Below are 23,076 nucleotides of genomic sequence, written 5' to 3' on the forward strand. Positions count from 1 at the left end.
TTCAGCTTTACAACTCCAATTTGATGGAATTATGTGGGAATTTCGAGTCTCAAAAATCTGCTGGAGACTCCAGAACTGCTCAAAACGGGTTGAAACCATTTCCAATCGATTTGGCATATTGAAAATGAGATATTTCCCAAATTTGAGCTTTCTTGGTCAATTCGGTAAAATTTTGATTTTTTCCCTCATTTTCGGTCTGAATTGGATTTTCAAAAATTCACCAAAAATCGAAAAATGCACTTTAGCACTTGAAATTTTGACAAGTGATGAATTTTTGCATGATCTGTCGATCTACCTTTGTAAGGTTTGAAAAATTTCGTGCAAGTCCTATGTTGAAACGCAAAATCTGCGATTTCGGCTGACCTGTCAATCAAAATGGCCGCCATTTTGTAAGTAAAGCCAACTTTTTTTGGCCAAGTTCGCTTTAAAATGTTCCTCAGGATGTCCCCTTTAAGAAAATAGTTGTCCCGAAGGATCGTCGGGGGAGATGGAGGGGTGCAATTGCCTACTCCTATTGTCATATGCCGGACTATAGGTGAAAAATAGGTAGGTGCTCGTAGTCTGAAGCCCAAACAGCAAACAGAGTCAACTTGGCTGACTTTTTTGTCGCACAAAAAATTCAGTTGGCCTTTCGTATATATGACTGCAAAAAAAAAAAAAAAAAGTCAGAAATGTAAGCTATATTTTGCTGGATTTTCGCAGTTGCCCAATAGAGGAGCTTAATAAGAAGCACCAATTTTCAAAATGGCTCGAGCTTTAACAAAAATGAATTGAAATTTTGCGAGAAATTCCAGTATTTTTGCAAAAATGTTTTTTTTTTGCACATTTTTGAACTATTTTGAGCCCAAAATTGGGTGACAATTTTTTGGATTGTCGAAAAAGTGTCATTCGACCTATCAAAATGTGTTAAAATTTCGCGAGAAATTCAAAATTTTCAACGAGAATGTATTTAGAGTATTTTAAAAGAATTTTGAGCCTCGAAATAGGATCATAATTCTTAGTACCTATTTTTTAAACAGTTTCACTTGACTTATCGAAATGTGTTACAATTTAGTGAGAAATCCAAATATTTCGGTGAAAATGCGTCTTAAGCATTTTTGAACAATTCCGAGCCCCAAAGTTGAACCTTGATTTTCTGAAATTCTGCGAAAAACTTGAACATTTATTAGAAGAATTTTGAGCCTCAAAATCAGTTCATAATTTTTAGAATTTTTGATGAAGTATCATTTGTGTTAATGTTTGACGAAACACTCAAATATTTCGACGAAAATGTTTTTTTTGAGCATTTTGTTACTTTTTGGTTACTTTTTTTGGGATTTTAAAAGTCTCATTTTTCAAAAAACAAAGTTGCAAAAAATGTACTTAATCTTCATTGCCAGTAATTCCCAAAAATGACGAATTCTCTTACTAAAATGCAAAAGTTTTGATGGAAATGTTCTTAAAATTGGGTAAGAATTTTCCAAATTCTTGCTTTAAGCTAAAATTGTTTGAAATTCTCGCTTTTTAACTTTGCTATAAATTGTAATTTTTTTCAGAAATATTCATAAAAGTCTCACTTTTTTCAAAATTTTTTCTAGTTTTGCTTTTGACTAAAAGTTGCCAAAATTCGACCTTTTACGAATTTTGAATTTTTTGGCTTAAAAAAAAAGTTTCACTTTTCAAAAAAAAAAAAAAATCGTGAAGAAATGTATACCAAATTTGTTTGCGAAGCATTCCTAAAAATCCCAGAAAGTCTCACTCTTTTGTAAAAATTGTCTTCACGAGTAGTCTTTTTTTCCAAATTGAAAGAGTAGGCAAAAATTCGTCACCAGCCAAAATTTCAAGTGCTCAAGTGCATTTTTCGATTTTTGGTGAATTTTTCAAATTTAAATTTAGGCCAAAATTGAGGAGAAAAAAAATCAAAATTGTCCTAAATCGACCTAAAATACTGAAATTGGAAATATACCCTATTGTCGACCTGCCAACTCGATTGGAAATGGATTTCAAACCGTTTTGAGCATTTCTGGAACCTCCAGCAGATTTTTGAAACTTACAATTTTCATAAAATTTCATCAAATGCAGTTGGAAAATCGAAATTCATTCTGTAAATTAATTTCAATACGATATGAAGTCGACTGCAGGCGGGTTTCAAGTCGTTTTGGAGCATTCCACAACCTTTTGGAAATTACTGGAATCTTCAGTAAATTTTTGAAAAATTTCACAATATTTTTCTGGAAATTTTCAAAAATAGGAATAAAAGCCTGAGCGAAGGAAGGGCGAAAGCTTTCGAGAATTAATCATTTTTCTGATGTAAAAATATGTAGATGTGTGATCCAAACGAGACGAGAGCTGAAAAGCTCTCAAAAATTCAGAATTCTTCATTTTTTAGGACGTAATTATTATATTTTCAAAAACAACCTGCAATTTTGGCAAAATTAGAAATTATTGTTTTCAAATTTTCTGCTAAAAATGGGATATTTTTTTGATACTTCACTCGAAATGGAATTCTTTGTTCCCAAAATTCTCAAAAAATTATCCAAAAAGTGCTTAAAAATTCGATTGACGAGAATGTAATTTTTTGGTGATTTTGAGAGCAATTTTTAACACGTCGTGTCCAAAATGATATTAAGTATTTCCAGAGCCAAAATTTGTAATATGCTACTATGCCTAATATGTTTATGCGGTACATTCTGGTGATTATATTGGTAACACTGTGCTGTCCTCACGAAGCAGAGCTGAAGTGCTTTAAGCAGAGCCACCGCCCTATGCGACGTGAGTTTGGATCAGCCTAATGGTTTTCTGATTTGACACAGTCATGATGTCTTCAGGTATGTTTTCTTGTTATAGTAATCTGGTTAATGTACATACTCACATACCCTTTAGCATATTGTGCTCCGGTCAATGTGATTTTTGGTTAATGTATTGCTGGTTAAAGTAAGTAATTTTATTAATCATAGTTCATAGTTTAATTTCATTTATCCAAAAATGACTGTAAAATTTGGCTATGCAAGGAGCTCTGTTTTGGTGCAATTTTCTATATGTGCGCCCATAGTGATAGGTATAGGTACGTAGTTTTTAAGGGCAACATTTTTTTAAAAAATTATCCGAAAGCGGTAATTAAAAGTTGATTACCTACCTACATAACCTAACCTTTGGAAATCATTTTTACCAGTTAATTTTTTCAGCCTTTTGTGTGAAATTTGCAACATCCGCGCTCGAAAAGTTCATTTTTATGGCATAAAATTTTCCAAAAAATGATCCAAAAAGAAATGAAAATTTGATTGGGGAACTTTGACTTTGGAAATTGTTTTTTTTTCGACAGGTCATGATAAAACCAAATTGTTTTTATTGCCCATAATTTTAAAAAAATATCCTGGAAAATTTCGAGAAATTTGACAGAGCATACTTAAAATTTGACAATTGCATTTTCTTCTCGTACCTAATAATAATAATTTTCTGTAATTTTTGGATACCATGTACGATACGGATGCTCGAGGAATATTTTTATATCCAAAATATTCGAAAAAAAGTATCCAAAAATTATGAAAAGTTGAACTATAGGAAGCTGTGACTTCGGGAATTGTGTCTTTTCTTTATCATACGATAATTTTTCGAGCATTTTGTAGCACAATTTTTTGTAGGCATAGACTTATGTTATTCTTGGGCTCAAAATTTTCAACAAAAAAAAAATCGTCGTGAAATGTTGAAAGAAAAGGATTGTGCAGCTCCAACTCTGGAATTTAGGATAATTTTGTACAGATTTACCATCTTCTGTACTTACCTCTCGGAAGTGGTCTCTGCATCGATGCTGCTGTCAGCATGAGCAACAGCCAACTTTTAAAACATCGTTATTTTGGAAAAAGTTTCCAATTTTATTACAAAAATTTTACAAGTAACATTACGTAACAATTAAGTCGACGTAAATTTCGAAGCTAATGTCGATCCATTCGCATCCATTTTGCGATCCATGCAAGATGCTACGGATGTCCAATGTGTGATGTGTCCATTCGGCGTGAGCTGCACTATGGCCTCAGTCTTGGATCGCGATCAATTTAAGGACCCTCGCGGGTATTCTGTTGATTGATAGTGATCCATTGATTTTGATTCTGAGGGAAAAAAACGTCATTATACGAAATAGGAATGTTATAGTAGGTGAAAATAAAAAATTATCTTACTTTGAATAAGGGTATTAAAATAATGACTACTATTGGCAGGCGTATAATCCACTATGCTTACGTGAATTGTAATTTGTTTTTAAGATTTGATCCATCTCCTGAAACAAACAACAAACGAGTACTTTAAACTTAGCTACCTATTACATATTACCTAAATTAAAATAAGCAGGTACATGAATACAGTAATTAACAAATTGAAAGTTCGTTTTTTAGGCGGCGCATCACGTCAAAACTAATGGATGAAACTTATTGAAATTTTTAATGGACCTTCTGATCATCGTGTGGATTAATGTTATAAACAAACATAGTTTTAAGATCTTAGGTAATTGATTTTATAATAAAAGCACGGATGGAAAACCGAAAGATGAAACTTTTGACTTCAGCTTTCAAAAATTCGTAAAGCTTTCTGACGGCTAGCTTTTAGCTTCGAGTAATCCTTGGCTTTTGTTTTTCAAATGAGAAAAATTGAGAGAAAACTCGAAACCACAACAAAAAAAGCAAAACAAAACTGAAAAAAGGGAAAAATTAAAAACTAAAAATTGAAAAATAATTCAGAAAGTGAAACTAAACCAGATAAATATATGCAAAAAAAGCGAAAGCTGAAAAATAAAGCTTTTGGCTATGCTTTTAGCTTTTCAATAATACAGCTTTAGCTATAGCATTTGGTTTTCGAAAAGACACTATCGTGATCAAAATATTGCATGATGGATGCATCATATTCGTATTTACAAACATAGGGCTTATTATATGTACTTAGGTAAGAACTTGAAAATATTTCGGTGAGATTTCAATAATTAATAATCAATTCGCTCCTTTTACTGCACGAAAACTTTCAATATTCAGCAAATTTCAGTTGAAAAAAATGACCAAAAAGTAACCTAAAAAGTTACGCAAAAACAATAATAACTTCAAAATTGATTCTGATGCAAAAAAAAAAAAAAATCACGAAACATTAAACATTTCAATTAGGTACTTAATGAAACTCGACCGAGACATTGAACGATTTTGTCGCTGGTTTTGGAAATTATTTTCAAAAAAGTGATTACTGAGTCATTCCACGTCAATTGGACCAAGAAGTGGTAGGGGGGTTCGGCGATTTTTTTGAATTTTTTCCTGTGGAAAAACCTTCCGAAGGGATGACCAATGGCGCAAATCGCAGCCCTCTAGCCCATTCTTAAAGGCAGCCAGGGGGTGTCACAGTTTTCAGTGAACTTAGAATATCATCCTCTTCAGCAGTGGGTTACTCGATAACCGCGATGCCTGCCAAAATGGAACATTTTCCCATAGTTAGGTGTTTTGAAAGGCTTTTTGGTGTTATCATAAAAATCAGTGTTGTCACTTTTTTTCGTACAAAAAATTAGCTCAAAAATTTTCGAAACGTAGTTTTCACATCGTTCCGACTCTCAAAAATTCTGAAAAAAATATATTATAGACAACTTTCTATGCTGAACAACATATTAAAAAATTGGGATGGTAACGTGTTGCAAAGTTGATTTTAAAAAATTTTAAGTTTGCGAAAAAATGCGATTTTTTGATTTAAAACACAAAAAAAACTTTTGATAGGTGAAGTTGACCCATTTAACCCCTATTTTAACGTATCTGTTGAAAAAGTTGAAAAAACCCTTTCACTCGATGAAATGAACTCCTCACAAAAAAATCAAAATTCGAAAAAATTCAATTTTCAATTCCAAACATCAAAAAAAGTTTAAATTTATTCAGTTGTCTTATTTTAACCTCTTTCTGACGTATTTCATGAAAAAGTTGATAAAAATTATACTCGCAACAAAAAAATAAAAATTCGTTCATTTTTTGAATCTTTTCGAATTTTGATTTTTTGTGAGGAGTTCATTTTCATCGAGTGAAAAAAATTTTTCAACTTTTTCGACAGATACGTAAAAATAGGGGTCAAATGGGTCAACTTCACCTATCAAAACTTTTTTTCATGTTTTAAATCAAAAAATTGCATTTTTTCGCAAACTTTAAATTTTTTTAAACCAACTTTGCAACATGTTACCATCCCAATTTTTCAGTATGTTATTCAGCACGAAAATTTGTCCATAATATATTTTTTTCAGAGTTTTTGAGAGTCGGAACGATATGAAAACTACGTTTCGAAATTTTTTGAGCTAATTTTTTGTATGAAAAAAAGTGGCAACACTGATTTTTATGATATCATCAAAAAGCCTTTCAAAACACCTAACTATGGGAAAATGTTCCATTTTGGTAGGTATCGCGGTTATCGAGTAACCTTCTGCTGAAATGGATGATATTTTAGGTTCACTGAAAACTTTGACACCCCCTGACTGCCTTTAAAAATGGGCTAGAGGGCTGCGATTTGCGCCACTTTGGAAGGTCTTTCCACAGGAAAAATTTCAAAAAAATTGCCAACCCCCCCTCCCCCCTACCACTCCTTGGTCCAATTGACGTGGAATGACTCTACTTCTTACAATTTTTGTCAAATCGAATGAGATTTCCTATTTCAGGAGTTTTTGGCAATTTGTGACCTAATAAACCAAACTTTTAGGCAACTTTTTGAGAAAATGGTCACATTTTTTACAACTTTTGCAAAAAAGCGACAATTTTTAGTAAATTTTTAGCAAAAAATGTGACTTTATGTTGCAATTTTGACAACAACTGCGAGACTTAGGCCAATTGGCAACTCTGATGAAAAGCGAGAATTTTTCCAATTTCAAATTCACAGAAGGGATGAGGAAAAAAAGGCGAAAAATTGTGTTTTTTGACCCAACGGCCGGATCCGGAACACTCTTTTTGGCCAAAATTTGATCTCGTGAAGTTGATAGGTACGGTGAAGAGATAGATAAATTGTAATTTTCCCCCGTTTCCTGAGTGGAACAGCCTCACCTGTGTGAAAAAAAACTTCAAAAGTTCGCCAAAAATCGATACCTAAATCAACTCGAGCAGCTGAAAATTGGGAAATGAGGGATTTTGAATTTCAAAAGCCATCGAAAACAGTCTGGCTACTGTTGATGTTTTGAAGAATAATCATGATTCATGACTAAAAATTGGATTCTAATTAGAATGAAAATACGAAGACATAGAGATGAAATTCTGAAAAAATATCAACAGCAGAGTTCTTTTTTTCTACGTGGGATAACATATCGAAAAACGGTGATGGATTTTTAAATTATTTTTGAGAAAATATTTTTACGGATTGTGAATATGGTGAGTACATAGGTAGGATATAGATAGATAGGTATACTTATCTACTCGTATTATTTGTACTATATAGGTACAAAATTATCTAAGAATTGAAAAATCAACAAACAAACAATTTTGTCCATGTTTGTTGAAGTACCTAGCTATGTATCTTATCAGTGGGTACTTGGTACCATTAATTCACATTTACACAGGTACTATTTTTGATGAAACTGGGTAGGTAATTATTTACTTAGGTACCTACCTAGGTACTTTTAAAAGGAGAATAACGTCTACGTGAATTTTTCGTAAAGTAAGCTCTCTCGAGTTTCTTATGAGAGTGCATTACCTATACAAAGATAAGATAAGAACGATTTGGTTGATTGTTACCTATATTTATAAACTTACTTACTGTGTGGCCTGCTAGCGACAATACAAGGAAATGAATAAATAATTGAAAAATAAAATTTTTTCGTACCTGTCGATGCGGCAACGAATCGTCTCCATATCGATCAAGTGTAATAACGTCTGAAATTGAACAAATTTTCTTATGACAACTTTTTGATGTCCTCTTCACGAATACTCATATATATATACTAGGGGGCTGCGCCCCCAAACCCACCTCCCCTCGCCCTTTTCTCTCTCAGAACTCGCTTTTTCAAGCTTGACCCCAAATCCCTTTCCTTACAACTTACTAAGCAAAATGAATAATTAAAAACAGAAATACTCGACTGAGGACTATAAGTTGGATTTTTTGTTTACTATTACTTTGATGATAAATGAAATGCTTAGCAAATTAGAAATATTCGGCCGAGAAATTTGAAGTTCAAAGTTGAAATTGTTCAAAATAATGTTTTTTTGATTTTTAATTTTACATGCTTAAACTAAAAAATTTTGAATTCAAAATGTTTTATAACATATCTACACGTTATAAGGAAGATTTTAAAACAAAAATGAGCAAAATCGGTTCAGTTTTCATGAATTTAGAGGAGGGGGCCCAAAAATTGGTTTTTGGGTCATATCTCCCCCTGTATGGGACCAAATCGGTTCAAATTTTGGGATTCAGTTCAAAATGCATTTTGGAAGAAAACATATTTTCAAAATTTTCAAAAATTGATTTTAGGGTCTCTTTCCCTAAATTTGGGGCTCTAAAAATCAAAATTTGGACCTCGCTATAGTTTTCGCATCAAGTGCTCGTCGAGAGCTTTCTATTTAAAAAAAAATTAGCTTCCTAGGTTTAATTGGGGCTCTGAATGAGAGCCTGCTGAACTTTTTTTGCTTGTAGCTTTATACTATAGCTATACTATACAAGCAAAAAAAGTTCAGCAGGCTCTCATTTGGCCCCAATTATACCTAGGAAGCTAATTTTTTTTAAATAGAAAGCTCTCGACGAGTACTTGATGCGAAAACTATAGCGAGGTCCAAATTTTGAATTTAAAGGCCCCAAATTTAGGGAAAAGAGGGCTTAAATCAACATAAAAAAATTTTGGAAATACGTTTTTTTCCAAATTGCATTTTGAACCGAATTCCAACATTTGAACCGATTTGGTCCCATACAAGGGGAGATATGGCCCAAAAATCAATTTTTGGGCCCCCTGCTCTAAATTTATTAAAACTGAACCGATTTTGCTCATTTTTTTTTCAAAATCTTCCTTACAATGCGTAGATATGTTATAAAACATTTTGAATTGAAAATTTTTTAGTTTAAGCATGATAAAAATTAAAAATTAAAATTGAATTATTTTGAACAATTTTAACTTTGAGCTTTCATGTTTCAGCCAAATATTTCCCATTTGCTAGGCATTTTATTTGTCATCAAATGGTAAACAAAAAATCCAACTTATGCTTCGCAGCCGAGTATAATATATCTCTGTTCAATTATTCATTCTGCTTAGTAATAATTGTATGGAAAAGGACTTGAGGGCAACTTTGAAAAGGTGAGTTCTAAGAGAGAAAATGGAGAGCGAAGGGGGGGTTGGGGGCGTAGCCCCCAAGAGCGAGTTCCGAGGCCGAAGCCCGAGGAACGAGTGTGGGGGTTAGGCCGTAAAGCGGCCAGGGGGCGCGGCCCCCTAGTATTATATATCGGTAATGTATAATAATATTATTGATAGAATTAATTGATAACTCGATAAAAAAAATGAAAATTTCGCCAAAAATTTTATTTAACGATATAATTTATTATTCAAAAACAAGTAAATTCTAAAAAAATATTTATATTAAAAATTAATTATTAGGAATGAAATGGGGTCAAATGTCGTGTGGTTTTCGATCTCAGAAAATTCTAAAATTTTGGAATTCAGAAAAAAAAAACTACTGAAAAATTTACCTACTTACTTTTTACTCTTTTTCCAATTATCGACTGATAAAGAGTGAATAACTGTACATGGCGTAGTTAAATAATTGAAAGAAAGAAAAAATTACGAAAAAGAACTCAATTTATTCGGGAGAATGAGCCGGAATTCATTCAGTTCAAAGACCGTTTTCGTTTTCAACAAACATTACGAATATAATATTTTCAAAAGTCCATTTTGAAAAAAGGAACGAGGGTTCATGGTAGGAAATTTCTGCCTAATGTTTCCATCGATCAATCAAGGGCTAATAAGACGTACAAAACTTAATCGAGATAGCATTTTTCTTACCTCAAAGTGTTTTCATTTTCGAAGAAAATTTCGAAAAATAATTTCCTAGAAACCTAAATTTTGAATAAAAAATTGAGAATTTCAAGAATCAAGTTTAAAAACAATTCAATCTCGACAGAAAAGTTGATTTCAATTTATCCAAAAAAATACTTATGATAAATCTCTAAGAAAAAATGATCATTTCAAATTGCTTTTGTAAGCCAGCACAAAAAGAAAAAACTATTCAAGAGAGTCTTAAAAAAAGTCGTTCGAAATCATCTCGAAAAATTCGTTTAGAGTCATCGAGAACAGAAATGCATTCGAAATCACGACCTGAAATTTTTTTAAAAAAATTTACAAAATTCATTGAAAATAACGATGAAAAAAAAACATTTCCGATGAAATTCTGTACAGATCGAATGAACTTTGAACAATATGTAACAAAAAATCACAAAAATCTGCGTACCTAACAAAAAAAAAAAGACAGTAAAAATTCATCGAGTTTTTGAAAAACTAAACTTACCTTTTGCCAATTAAAACAATTTTTGAAAAACATAAAAATCATTATTTGAGGAATAATTTTAGTGAAAAAATTAGCATAACCAAGCAAAATGTTGATGCTTGCAATGTTTAAATTGTTTAAAATTAGCTAGGTAGCTGTTGAATTTATAATAAAGCAAAATGCTTTTTTAGAGACCATAATTTTAAAAAAATTCGCCTGTAAGATTTAGAGCAACTTCAAATTTGGAAATTGCCTTTTCTTCTCGTAATATAATTTTATGTGATTTTTGGATACAATGTTCGATACACGTGCTTGAGGAATATTTTTATATCCAAAATATTCGAAAAAAAAGTACTTAGGTATCCAAAAATGACGAAAAGTTAAACTAGGAAGCTGTGACTTCGGGAATTGTGTCTTTTCTTGGTCATACTTACGGTAATTTTCCGAACATTGTAGTGCAATTTTTTGTAGGCATAGACTCGTGTTATTTTTGGGCACAAAATTTGCAGTGAAATGTTGAAACAAAAGGATTGGGCAGCTCCGATTTTTGAATTAGAATAATTTGTACAGACTTTTAATCGGTAAGTAGGTATCTCTCGGAAGTGGTCTCTGCGTCGATACTGCTGTCAGCATGAGCAACAGCCAACTTCTATGTAAAACATCGTTATTTTGGAAAAAGTTTCCAATTTTATCACTAAATTTATATTTAGGTAACATTATGTAACAGGAAGTCGACGTAAATTTTGATGCCAATGTCGATCCATCCACATCCCTCACATTTGGATCCCACATGTTGATGTGAAGATGTAGGTTGTTGAGTCACGATTTTCCTGGAGATATATTCCACGTACATAAGTATTAAGTATTTTCATGATAAAAAATGAATTAAAAAATATAATTATATAATATAGAGATGTATAAAAATATCATTGATAGAATTAATTGATTACTCAATAAAAAAAATGAAAATTTTTTCAAAAATTTTATTTAAAGAAATCATTACTTATTATTTTTAAAAAAATATTCATATTAAAAATCAATTACTTACCTTATTAAGAATGAAATGGGGTCAGATGTCGTGTGGTTTTCAATTTCATGGAATTCAGAAAAAAATTGCTGAAAAATTTACTTACTTTTTTCCAAATTTCGACTATACTAATTTGAATAGTGCATAAAGGTACAATGTCATGTTTCTGAGTCACAAAAAAGAACTCAATTTATTCGGGAGAGGGAGCCAGATATTCATTCAGTGCAGAGACCGTGAGATTTTGAAAAAGGGAATTAAGGTTCATGACTGGAAATTTCTGCTTCATGTTTCCATTGATCAATCAAGGGGTAAGGCGTACAAAACTTAATCGAGATTCGAGATAGCATTTTTTTTGCCCCAAAGTGTTTTCATTTTCGAAGAAAATTCCGAAGAAAAGTTCGAAAAATATTTTCCTAGAAACCCAAATTTTGAATAAGAAATTGAGAATTTCAAGACTCATGGCAGGGAGTTTTTTTTTCAATGTTTCATCGAAGGAAATTAAAGAGGACCACATGTAAAAGAAAAAGAGAACAGGAACTTATGACACCACTCACCACTGTAAATTTTTCGAAATGTTCCAAATATGGAAGAGGATTATCGCCAAAATGTTTCGATTGGAGAATTAAAGGGACCAGAGGAGGGGAGGGGGAGAGAATTCAATTTATTCGGGAGGTTTTGGGATAAGATTTATTCAATACAAAACTGGTTCGTTTTCAAAAAATATACCAAAAAATATGTATTTTTTAAAATCCATTTTGAAAGTGAGAATCAGGATTTATGACAGGAAATGGCCGCTAAAAAGTTAATTACAAATTTTTCCATCTTTAAATCGATATGAAAAAAATTCATTTCAAAGCACTCGTTAGAAATCAGCATAAAAGAAAATCATTTCAAAGCACCTACCTACATAGGTATATGGAATAATTAACCTCCAAAAATCATTTGAAATCACGAAAAGTTCTTTACCATATTTTATTTATTTTTTGTTGTGGTTTTCTGTTTCATGTCTCGGGTTTGGTTTGAATTTAAGTCTTCATTTATACAAAATGTAATGTATTTTAAAATTTATAATAAACGATATTAAAACATGACGATGCAATATTCACAGCCTAAAACTCATATCTACAAAAAATACAACTATTTATCTACATCTTGTGCATAGTGACACAAACGAATAAAACCAGATGAAAATCAAGTGCTGCTGTCTACAGACACCATACTCATTCTAAAAATCACTGAAAAAATAAATTGAAAATTAGGATGAAAAGAATCATTTTTGAAAAACCATACAAAAAATTAATACCTACTTAAGCTTTCAACACTGAAAAAAAACAATAATTTGAAACCATCAACATCAAGAAAAAACTTGAAATTCTAAATCAAACTTCAGAAAATTCTCATCAAATCATCACGAAATGATTCCAAAGTAATAAAGTTTAAAAACAATAATTCCATTCTTAATCTCTACGGAAAAGTTGAGTTCAATTTGATCTAGTAAAATACGTATTTATGCTAATTATCACCATGAAAAAATGATCATTTCAAATTTCCCTTGTAAACTAGCACAAAAAAAAATATATTCGATAGAGCCGCAAAAAAGTCATTTGAACACCTCGAAAAAATCACTAAAAATTTATCAAGTTTGTGTAAAACTAAACTACATAAATGTACCTAAATTGGCCAATTGAAACAATTTTTGAAAAACTTAGAAATCATAAAATGTTGGAAAGTTTGAGCAATATTTTAATGAAAAAATTAGCATAATCAAGCAAAATTTTGCAAAAATATGCTTGCAATGTTTAAATTGTTTAAAATTAGATAGGTAGCTTTTTGTAAAAAATTTGGCAAAACATCGCAAAATGGTTTAGTTATGAAAAAAAATGTGCAAAATTATGAAAAATACCGCTAGAGCTATCTTTTGGTGGTTTTAAAAGTCAAATTTGTATGAATTTTTTAAATTAGTTTCATTTTTTGATTTTTTTGACTTATGTTCTCTATTTCCTCCTGCGTTCAGAAAAAATATTTTCTCATAATATTGAATTTTGAACAATTGAAAAAAGAAAAGTAAATTGGGGTAGGTAGTTGCTCTGGGACATAAATGTTTTCTCAAAATTCATGTATTAAAAAAAAAAAAACACACAAAAGAATTGTTTTAATGAATAAACCATCCAGTTTATTTCAATTTTTAACCCGTTTGCTGTATGTCTGTGGTGTTTTAACAACCAAAAGTATACGTACATTGTACATTGTACAAGTAAGTACATGCTTAAAATCAGTCTTTCATTTGTTTTCAGTATAACTTCACTCGTGTCTTGTTATGGTAGTGAAGGGAGAAGATGGCATCTCAGTGAATCCACAAGGAATGTGGAATGTTTGTTTATACCTACCTATGTGTGTTCCCAAATAGTTCAGGGATTAGCGATGGTAATTTCCTTTGACATACCATTTACAGATGCGTTGCATCATTGTCATTTTGCATTATGATCAATTATGTGAATGCGTGTCATGTGGCTGAATGACAGTTCACTTTTTAAATAAGTATATGTTGGTGACCGCATATGTTGGGTACACCTGTATAGTGTTTCTCATTATGCTACCATGACATTGTTGTCTTAAATGTTCGGGTACTCTGAGGGGTTGGGTGTACGTATTTTTCATGTGTGGGACTCTGAGATTGCCGACCTTCTCCAGAAACAACTGCAAACAATGACAGACCGAGTAAGAAAGTTAACGAAAGCAACTCTTCCTCTAATTTGCTGGAAAAATAAATTTTTCCATGCATAATAATGATAATTAATATTTCAACCACAATCGTAAACGGGTTCCTGCAAAAAATAATTTGAAAAGTAAAGATGGCGAATGCCCAATTTTTCTGTTTTGGTTTCACATTGGTAGCAATAATAAAATATGCAACTGTCCTAAACATGGCAAAAGTAATGGAAAAAAAATAATGAAGAACGAAGCTGAATAGTTTTTAGTTCTGATTTCAAGTTATGTTCGTAGGAGGAAATATAAGAATGAAATGGCAAAAAAAAAATGAGAAAAATTAGCAGTACAAATATGAGAAAAAATAAGTAAAAAAATTTGAAAAAAATTGAGAAAAATTTCAATTACCTACTATTGTAAACAAGTTTGAGTCAGATTTGAAAAAAGACTCGACATTTTGAAAATAAGTATTACACTGATCCAAAGAAGAAAAAAAAATGAAATGCAATAAACAAGAATTTTAAAAAAATGATCGCAAGCGCCCAATTTTTTGTTTTGGTTTTGCATTTTCTGACCAAAAAATCATTGCAGCAATAATAAAATATGCAACTGCAGATTTCAACCAAAAAAATAAACAAAAATTTGAAAACGTAAAGATGGCAAATGCCCAATTTTCTTCAGTTTCTCATTTTTCAACACATCATCTCAACTTATCTATAACAGAAAAAAAAACAAGTGTGAATATTACTTAATCCAAAAAGAAAATAGGTACCTGAATGGTATTTTATTCATGATTATAGCTATGAGAAAAAAAAACATGGAACAAAAACAATAAAAAAAAGGAATTTTGAAAAATGGATTAAAAGTGATGTGAAAAAGTACATAATACCTACAGCTATGTGTATTAAACGTAGGTATGAACAACAAAACAAGAAAAGGTAAACAACCTTTCATGGTATCTACTTTTCTTTAAAACTTTTATATGAAAAATAAATAATTGAATGTAGAATTAGAAAATCACACACAAAATGAAATTAACATTTTTTAAAAATTTTCAACAGTGAAGTGGGGGATTACTCGGATGAGAAACATAGTTACCTCCCCCCTCCATCCCTTGTCAATGATATATTACTACATAAGTACCTACATACATTCAACTACTATGCAGATAATGACTTTTTTTGAAAAACAATGTACAATTCAACTCCTTAGTCGGAAGTGACATTTATTATGAAGTACACAAAAAATCAAAAAATCTACATTCTGGTGTTAAATTAATTGCATCTTTTTTACGGATGGATTATTTCCAGAAAAATAAAGGACCAAATAATTTCACACAGAAGTTTTATTTTTTCTATTGGGGAAAATGTGACTCAAATTGATTTCACAAACATTCCAAACATGAACAACTTGATTAATGGACATTTTAAAAGTTCAAAAATATTTGATGTGAGTTATTTACAAAATTTCTGGAATTTCAAGACTATCCTATTGAGAATCAAGAGAAACAATGAGACCAATTTTCGATGTTTTTAGTACTCCATTGAAAAGTCCTAAAGCAAAAGATATTATTCTGAATGTACATAGCCTATGTAGTTGCAATGGCCCCACTTATTTGCTAGTATCAATCATGATTGCATCATAGATGAAATTGAACTGTTTGGTTCATCATTGCTTGAGAATAAATATTGCTCTGATTCTTTTTCCAAACAGAAGAATGTTTTATTGGGAACAGAAGCTTTGAAAACTGCACCGCCAAATGCCTATACAGGCTACATACTATTGAAATACATATAGTCACGACCGCAGTGTCTGTTGCATCAGCTGAGCATTTATTCAGTGTTCTGAAGCTAGTCAAAAGTCAGCTATGATCTACTATGACAGATGAGAGAACTGATTCTTAATTGATAGTTAAATGTAATAAATACATCAGGACCAACGTCAAAGACCTTATAAATAAATGGTCCAATTTGACATACTAGACAAATTCACCTTTATATATGTACAATTGTACCCACTTGAATGTAGGTACTTTTTTTGGTCTTCGCATACCTTTGCTTTAATAATTTGAAAAAATGTTATACTTATATATCTGCTTAATACCTATTTATTCTTACCAAAAATATTTGAAACAAATGTTTTTCCACACTGAGATTCATGAGAGAGTAACCACTGTTCCCTAACATATTGCTTTTCGCATTTCTTGCATGCTATAATTGGCGATATTTTGGAACATGGCCTATGAAAAAAGAGGGAAAACATTTTATTGATGATACACTTGATAGCATAAGTACATAAGTTACATAAATACGAACACGTATCAAGCACACTCATTCACCAATCACGATGGCAGAAGCAAATTGAACATCAATTTCAAGTTGTCAGTTGTCATTGTCACCATGGGATTAAAATTTTCTTGAAAGTCGAACTCATCATAATGCCTCCCTCCTCGCCTCTCCTCTGCAGATTTGTTGCCACAAGCAGCTGTTTATGGGTGTACAATGTAAACACAACTTTTATCTAGAATTCAAAACTACAGCTCCTAGTGTAAACATCTAAATTGCCTTCATTGGCAGTTTTATTGAAAATTTATAAGTTCTCTAGGTAACTTAGGGTAACACATTATCACTATGCATGAAAATTGAAAAAATAATTTCAATTTTAAGAGCAGATGAATTAAATTATGTTTTGTATTTCATATTGCAATTTGGATTTGTAATTCGTTCGAGGAAATGTATGTATTTTGCCATTTATCTGGTTTATCATATTGGAAAATTGACTACAGCGCAGTCAAGAGCACCCAGGGAGAGAAATTGGCGTTACACAGGATATTTGGCCAAGATGGCTGCCAATTGGTTATCTTATAAGCAGGTCCAGTGTCTATAATTTGGAGCAAACTTAGGTATAACTGATTTAAATGATCATGTTTCCAGATTGTCTAGAATGACTCAACAATAATTCTAGTCTGTAAACGATATCTTTGTTTAATAGGTATCCAACTTATTACCTACCTACTGTATATTACATACCTAATGAAAAACAATAAAGAAAAAAATCACTTACAATCAAGGTAAGTTTGTCGTTTTCCATTTTGTGTGAAGTAGAGTACATAGGTACCTGCATGTTACTCATCTATTTACTCAAAATAAAATAATTAGGCAGGTAATGAGTTAAAATGATCAAATTAGAAAAGAATTTCACCATTACGCACTTCAGTTTGACAAAATGCCATTTTCAGGTCAAGGTCAGTGACACTCACATCAAGAATCTTCCAAGTTTTGAACTTTTGAAACATTTTAGATTAAATATTAATTTTGGGTTGCATTTTGGTTTTGTTCCTAATTCAAGGCCTGTATGTGAGTTATTTACAAAATTTCTGGAATTTCAAGACTATAGGAATTGTGAATCTAGAGAAACAATGAGACCAATTTTTGATGTTTTTAGTACTCCATTGAAAAGTCCTAAAGCAGAAGATATTCTGAATGTACATAGTTGCAATGGCCCCACTTACTTATTTGCTATTATCAATCATGATTGCATCATAGCTGAAATTGAGCTGTTTGGTTCATCATTATTCATTGCTTGAAAATAAACATTGCTCTGATTCTTTTTACAAACAGAAGGATGTTTCATTGGGAGCAGAGACGCTGAAAACTGCACTGGCAAATGCCTACAGGCTACATACTATTGAAATACATAGCAACAGCCACAGTGTCTGTTCCATCAGCTAAGCATTAATTCAGTGTTCTGAAGATGGTCAAAAGTCAGCTAAAATCTACTACATAAATGACAGATGAGATGAGAGAACTGATTCTTAATTGATAGTTAAATGACATCAGGACCAACATCAATGACCTTTTAAATAAATGGTCCAATTTGTCATACCAGACAAATTCGCATTTATGTAAGTACCTACAATTGTACCTACTTGAATGTAGGTACTTTTTTTTTTGGTCCTCACATACCTACCTTTGCTTTAATATTTTAAAATAATGTTACTTATATATCCGCTTAATACCTATTCATTCTTACCAAAAAATATTTATTTAAATGAATAATTTTGATTAGGTATCCCGTGTTTTACGCTTTTCAGTTGTATGATTATTTGTATTTTTTCAAGTTGAATCTTGGAAATGATGTTGAATTTACATTGTATTTTGTATTGCATTACCTACTATAGATATTTGCTAAAAATAAATATACCTAAATCTAATTTTCCTGAAAAAATTTGCACTTTTTCCAAGACTTCAACTATTTATGTACGTATAATCTATTCAACTAATACATTAAGTATGAAGATATTGTGGGGAATGAGTCATTCTTTGATGAAACACACCCTATATGCAATCACAAGTACATGCGCAACCAGCAGGTTTTCGTTATTTCAGAACTTGGTAATAGTTGTATTGCATTACCTAACCTACTACATATATTAGCTAAAAATGAATATTTTTGTTTTTACAACTTTCAGCTCATCCATAATGAGGTTTGGGCCATTCCCCTCAACTCATCTCATGCTCCAAAACTTAGTTCATGTTATCAAAATTCGTGTATATCTCAAGAACGGAGCCTTTAGCAAAAAAAACTGAAGACATTGATCTGAAAGTAAATTTAGTTCTCTACAATTTTGTTTATAACATTTTCCATCTTTGGATGTACTGTTCCCTCAGAAATTCAACTTTTATGCCAAAACATACAAATGCCAAAAAATGAAAAACTGTTTACGTGCGTGTATCTCAAGAACTAAGCATCCTAGGGAAAGTTGATTACACTCTACTAAAAGAAAATTTCAGCCTCTACAATTTCGTTCATCAACTATTTTTATCGTAGGATGTACTGTTTGTCCAGAAACTCAACATTGATGTCAAAATGCATGAATTCAACATTGTTCTTTTTTTGTGAAATTCATGTTTTTTGACACAAAAGTTGACTTTCCTGACGAATGGTGTATCCCAGGGAAAAAATGGTAAGGAACAAAATTGTAGAAGATAAAATTCCCTTTCAGATTAAGGTTATCAGTTAGTCCTAGGAGGCCCCGTTCTCGAGATGTATGCCAACTTTTACAATAAACCCATTGTTATCCTAATGTTTATTGTAAAATCATCCCATAACCAACAGCCTGCAACCAAGATCTGTAGAGCACGTACTTTGGTAGCGAACTTGCCAATTTAAGGCCTGTTGTTGGATTTGCTGATGCGGATTAGGCTATAATGACTTTGAGAGGAAGTCAACATTTGGTTATGGTTTTATGATATTCAATAGTTTGGTTTCCTCGTCTAGCTAAAAGCAAAGTGTTCAGCATTCCAAGCAGGGCAGGCAAGTAATGACAATTATAGTAAGGTCCACTATTACAACAGCCTATTATAGTTGAACAGTCCGTCAACGCTTGGTTGCGCATAAATTTTGATTCAAAATTTATGCGCAACCAAGCGTTGACAGGCCATTTAAATTTAATCGGCTGTTGTACTAATGGGCCTAAAAAGGTTACTTAACCGGTATCTAGCTACTGCCTGGTATTTATATTGGTAGCTAATAATTACCATATTAATTCAATTTAATCACTTTTTTTTTTTTTTACTAGTGAAGTGGGCGATGACTCGGATGAGAAACATAGTTACCTCCCCTCCTTCTTCCCTCGTCAATGATATATTACTACATAAGTACATATATTCAACTACCATGCAGATAATGACTTTTTTTGAAAAACAATGTCCAATTCAACTCCTTAGTTGGAAGTGACATTTATTATGAAGTACACAAAAAATCAAAAAAATCTACATTCTGGTGTTAATTTAATTCCCTCCTTTTTACGGATGAATTATTGCTAAAAAAATAAAGGACCAAATAACTTGAAACAAAAGTTGTATTTTTTCTATTAGGGAAAATGTTACTCAAAAGGATTCCACAAAAATTCCAAACATGAACAACTTGATTAATGGGCATTCTTTTAAAAGTTCAAAAATATTTGATGTGAGTTATTTTACAAAATTTCTGGAATTTCAAGACTATAGGAATTGAGAATCAAGAGAAACAATGAGACCAATTTTTGATGTTCTTAGTACTCCATTGAAAATTCCTAAAGCAGAAGATATTCTGAATGTACATAGTTGCAATGGCCCCACTTATTCACTAGTCTCAATCATGATTGCATCATAGGTGAAATCAGGCTGTTTAGTTCAGCATTGCTTGCTTGTAAATAAATATTGCTCTGATTCTTTTTACAAACAGAAGGATGTTTCATTGGGAGCAGAGACGTTGAAAACTGCACTGGCAAATGCCTACAGACTACATACTATTAAAATACATAGCAACAGCCGCAGTGTACTCTGTTGCATCAGCTAAGCGTTTATTCAGTGTTCTGAAGCTGGTCAAAACTCAGTCAGCTAAGATCTACTATGACAGATGAGATAACTGATTCTTAATTGATAGTAAAATGTGCCTAAGTATAATAAAGACATCAGGACCAACATCATTGACCTTCAGTATAAATAAATGGTCCAACTTGTCATACCAGACAAACGCATTTATGTACCTACAATTGTACCTACTTGAATGTAGGTACTTTTTTTTTTTTGGTCCTCACATACCTTTGCTTTAATATTTTAAAATAATGTTAGGTACTTACATATCCGCTTAATACCTATTCATTCTTACCAAAAAATATTTATTTAAATTGATGATGTGACGTCACATTAGGCATTGCTCATACACATGAATGAAAATGGTGTTTCCCAAAAGTTGAATCTTGGAAATGATGTTGAATTTTCATTATACCTACCTACTGTATTTTGTATTGAATTACTTACCATCATGTCCCTCGGTGGCGTAGTAGGTAGAGCCGCGGACCTCCGTTCACGAGGTACCCGGTTCAAACCCAGCTACAGAGGCAAGCTTGTGCGTGTAATTAAAAAAATCGTTCGTGCAATTATCATCATTACACGCCAAGTACCGTGGGACTACCAGTTTAGCCGAGCTAACAGATAATGCACGCCATCTGTTAGCAGAATCAAAAAGCTGAAACTGGTTCGAGCGTCTATAGAGGTCAACACTGAGGAGCTCAGGGTCTCTAAACTACCCGGCTAGCTCCAAGGTGCTTGTGTAGATGTCACTAGAAAGCAACGGGAAACTACTAGTGGAAGCTCGAAACAACGTCGATTCCCTAGAATAATCGCAGTGGCAATAGGCAATACGCCTCACTCTGTTAGGGTACCACAAAAATGCGATTTCCAATGTCCTGTAAAGGATAAGGAACCACGACGACGACTTACCATCATAGGCGCCGCTGAGGTCAAATTTCTGGAGGGGGGCAAGCTATAAAGGCAAATTACCAGCAGCATATTATGTACATATATATTTTTTTTACGTAATATATGATTTTAGTTGGGTACCCGAGTGCCTATATTCGTTCGTTTGCGTTAAAAACAGTGTTCCAAAATACATATCCATTTTTGGTGCAAATAAAAACTTGAAAATAGAAAAAAAAATGAAAATTTTAAAAACCATAGCTCATCCAAAGAGAATTTGGAGCTACACAATGATGGAGTTACTTCTAAAAAGTTTATCATATACCTACATTTTGCTTCAAAATTTTGAAATTCAAATGATTTTTTTTGAAAAATTGAAAAGCGAAAAAAAAACAAATGAGCCCTAGCGAAGCGAGGGCAAACGTTCTTGAAAATTGGTATTTCAAGAAGCAAGAAGCATGAAACAATGGAATTTGAATGATGATTTTTTTTTAATCTAAAAAGGAAAGCAGAAAAGCGAACGGCCCGAGCAAAGCTAGGGCAAAGCTTTCAAAAATCAGTCCTTATTTCAAGAGGTATGCGATGGTTTTTTTTTAGTGTGGTCAAAATTTCATCACTGCTTATGTTTTCCTTGAAAAAGTCATTCTTAGATGTCACTCAAATATTGAACTGATTTGCATTTTCCTTAAGTAAAAAACAGGCTTTTTGAGATTTTCATTTTTTTCAAGCATGTGATGACGATAGTGTTTTTCAAGTCTGCTTTTTTACACAAATATAAATTCTGCTTGGGGGGTCCAATTCTGAGTTTGGGGGGGGGGGCGTGGCCCTCCCAGCCCCTACCATAGGGTATAGGTATTTACTAAAAATAAATATAAATCTAATTTTCCTGGAAAAATTTGCACTTTTTCCAAGACCTCGACTATTTATGTACAAGTTATCTAATCAACTAATACATTAAGTATGAGGATATTGTGGTTGCACCAAATGGCAAAAATTTGAGAAGTGTCCTCACAGTAGATAAGTTAATAATATCAGGGAGGGGATAAGTTGGGAAAATGTTGCATAAGTTCTATTCAATTCATATTTTTTTAAAACATAATTTTTTGAATAAGTAAATTTATTTTTTAAATATGTATGTACTTAAAAGAAAAGCAAACTTTTTCATATTAACTACCTACACATATTGTCTAGGTACTGGTTCACCATGACCACAGCCTCAACTTAATGATGACCCATTGGTCTGGCATCTGAAAAAAAATAATTCCAGTAAGTATATGTAATATATTCGAACAAACGTAAATAAGCACATAATCACATTGTCAGCGTTTATTCATAACTGCCATGTTGTGCAGAGCTACCAACCTAAAACTACCACAATTCTCTATACGCTACATATCCTATAATAATATAAAAAAAAACAATTTAAAAAAAATGCCGAGGACATCTTCGAGTCCATAACGAATCTAATAATATGGCGAGCTGCATTGACTTAATAAAGTACCTATAGCATACTCTAGGTCGTCATCCTCACTATCGTCTGCTACTGATAACGCATTTATCGATGCTGTTGTTTCAGCAGCTGATGTGATGATGGATGAACCTTGTAGTTGAGCTGATTCCAATAAATTGGCTGTTTTCACAACATCATTGAATGTTGCATGTTCGTCTG

Source organism: Planococcus citri, chromosome 2 (genome assembly GCF_950023065.1).
Source record: "Planococcus citri chromosome 2, ihPlaCitr1.1, whole genome shotgun sequence".
In the NCBI taxonomy this organism is placed as follows: Eukaryota; Metazoa; Arthropoda; class Insecta; order Hemiptera; family Pseudococcidae; genus Planococcus; species Planococcus citri.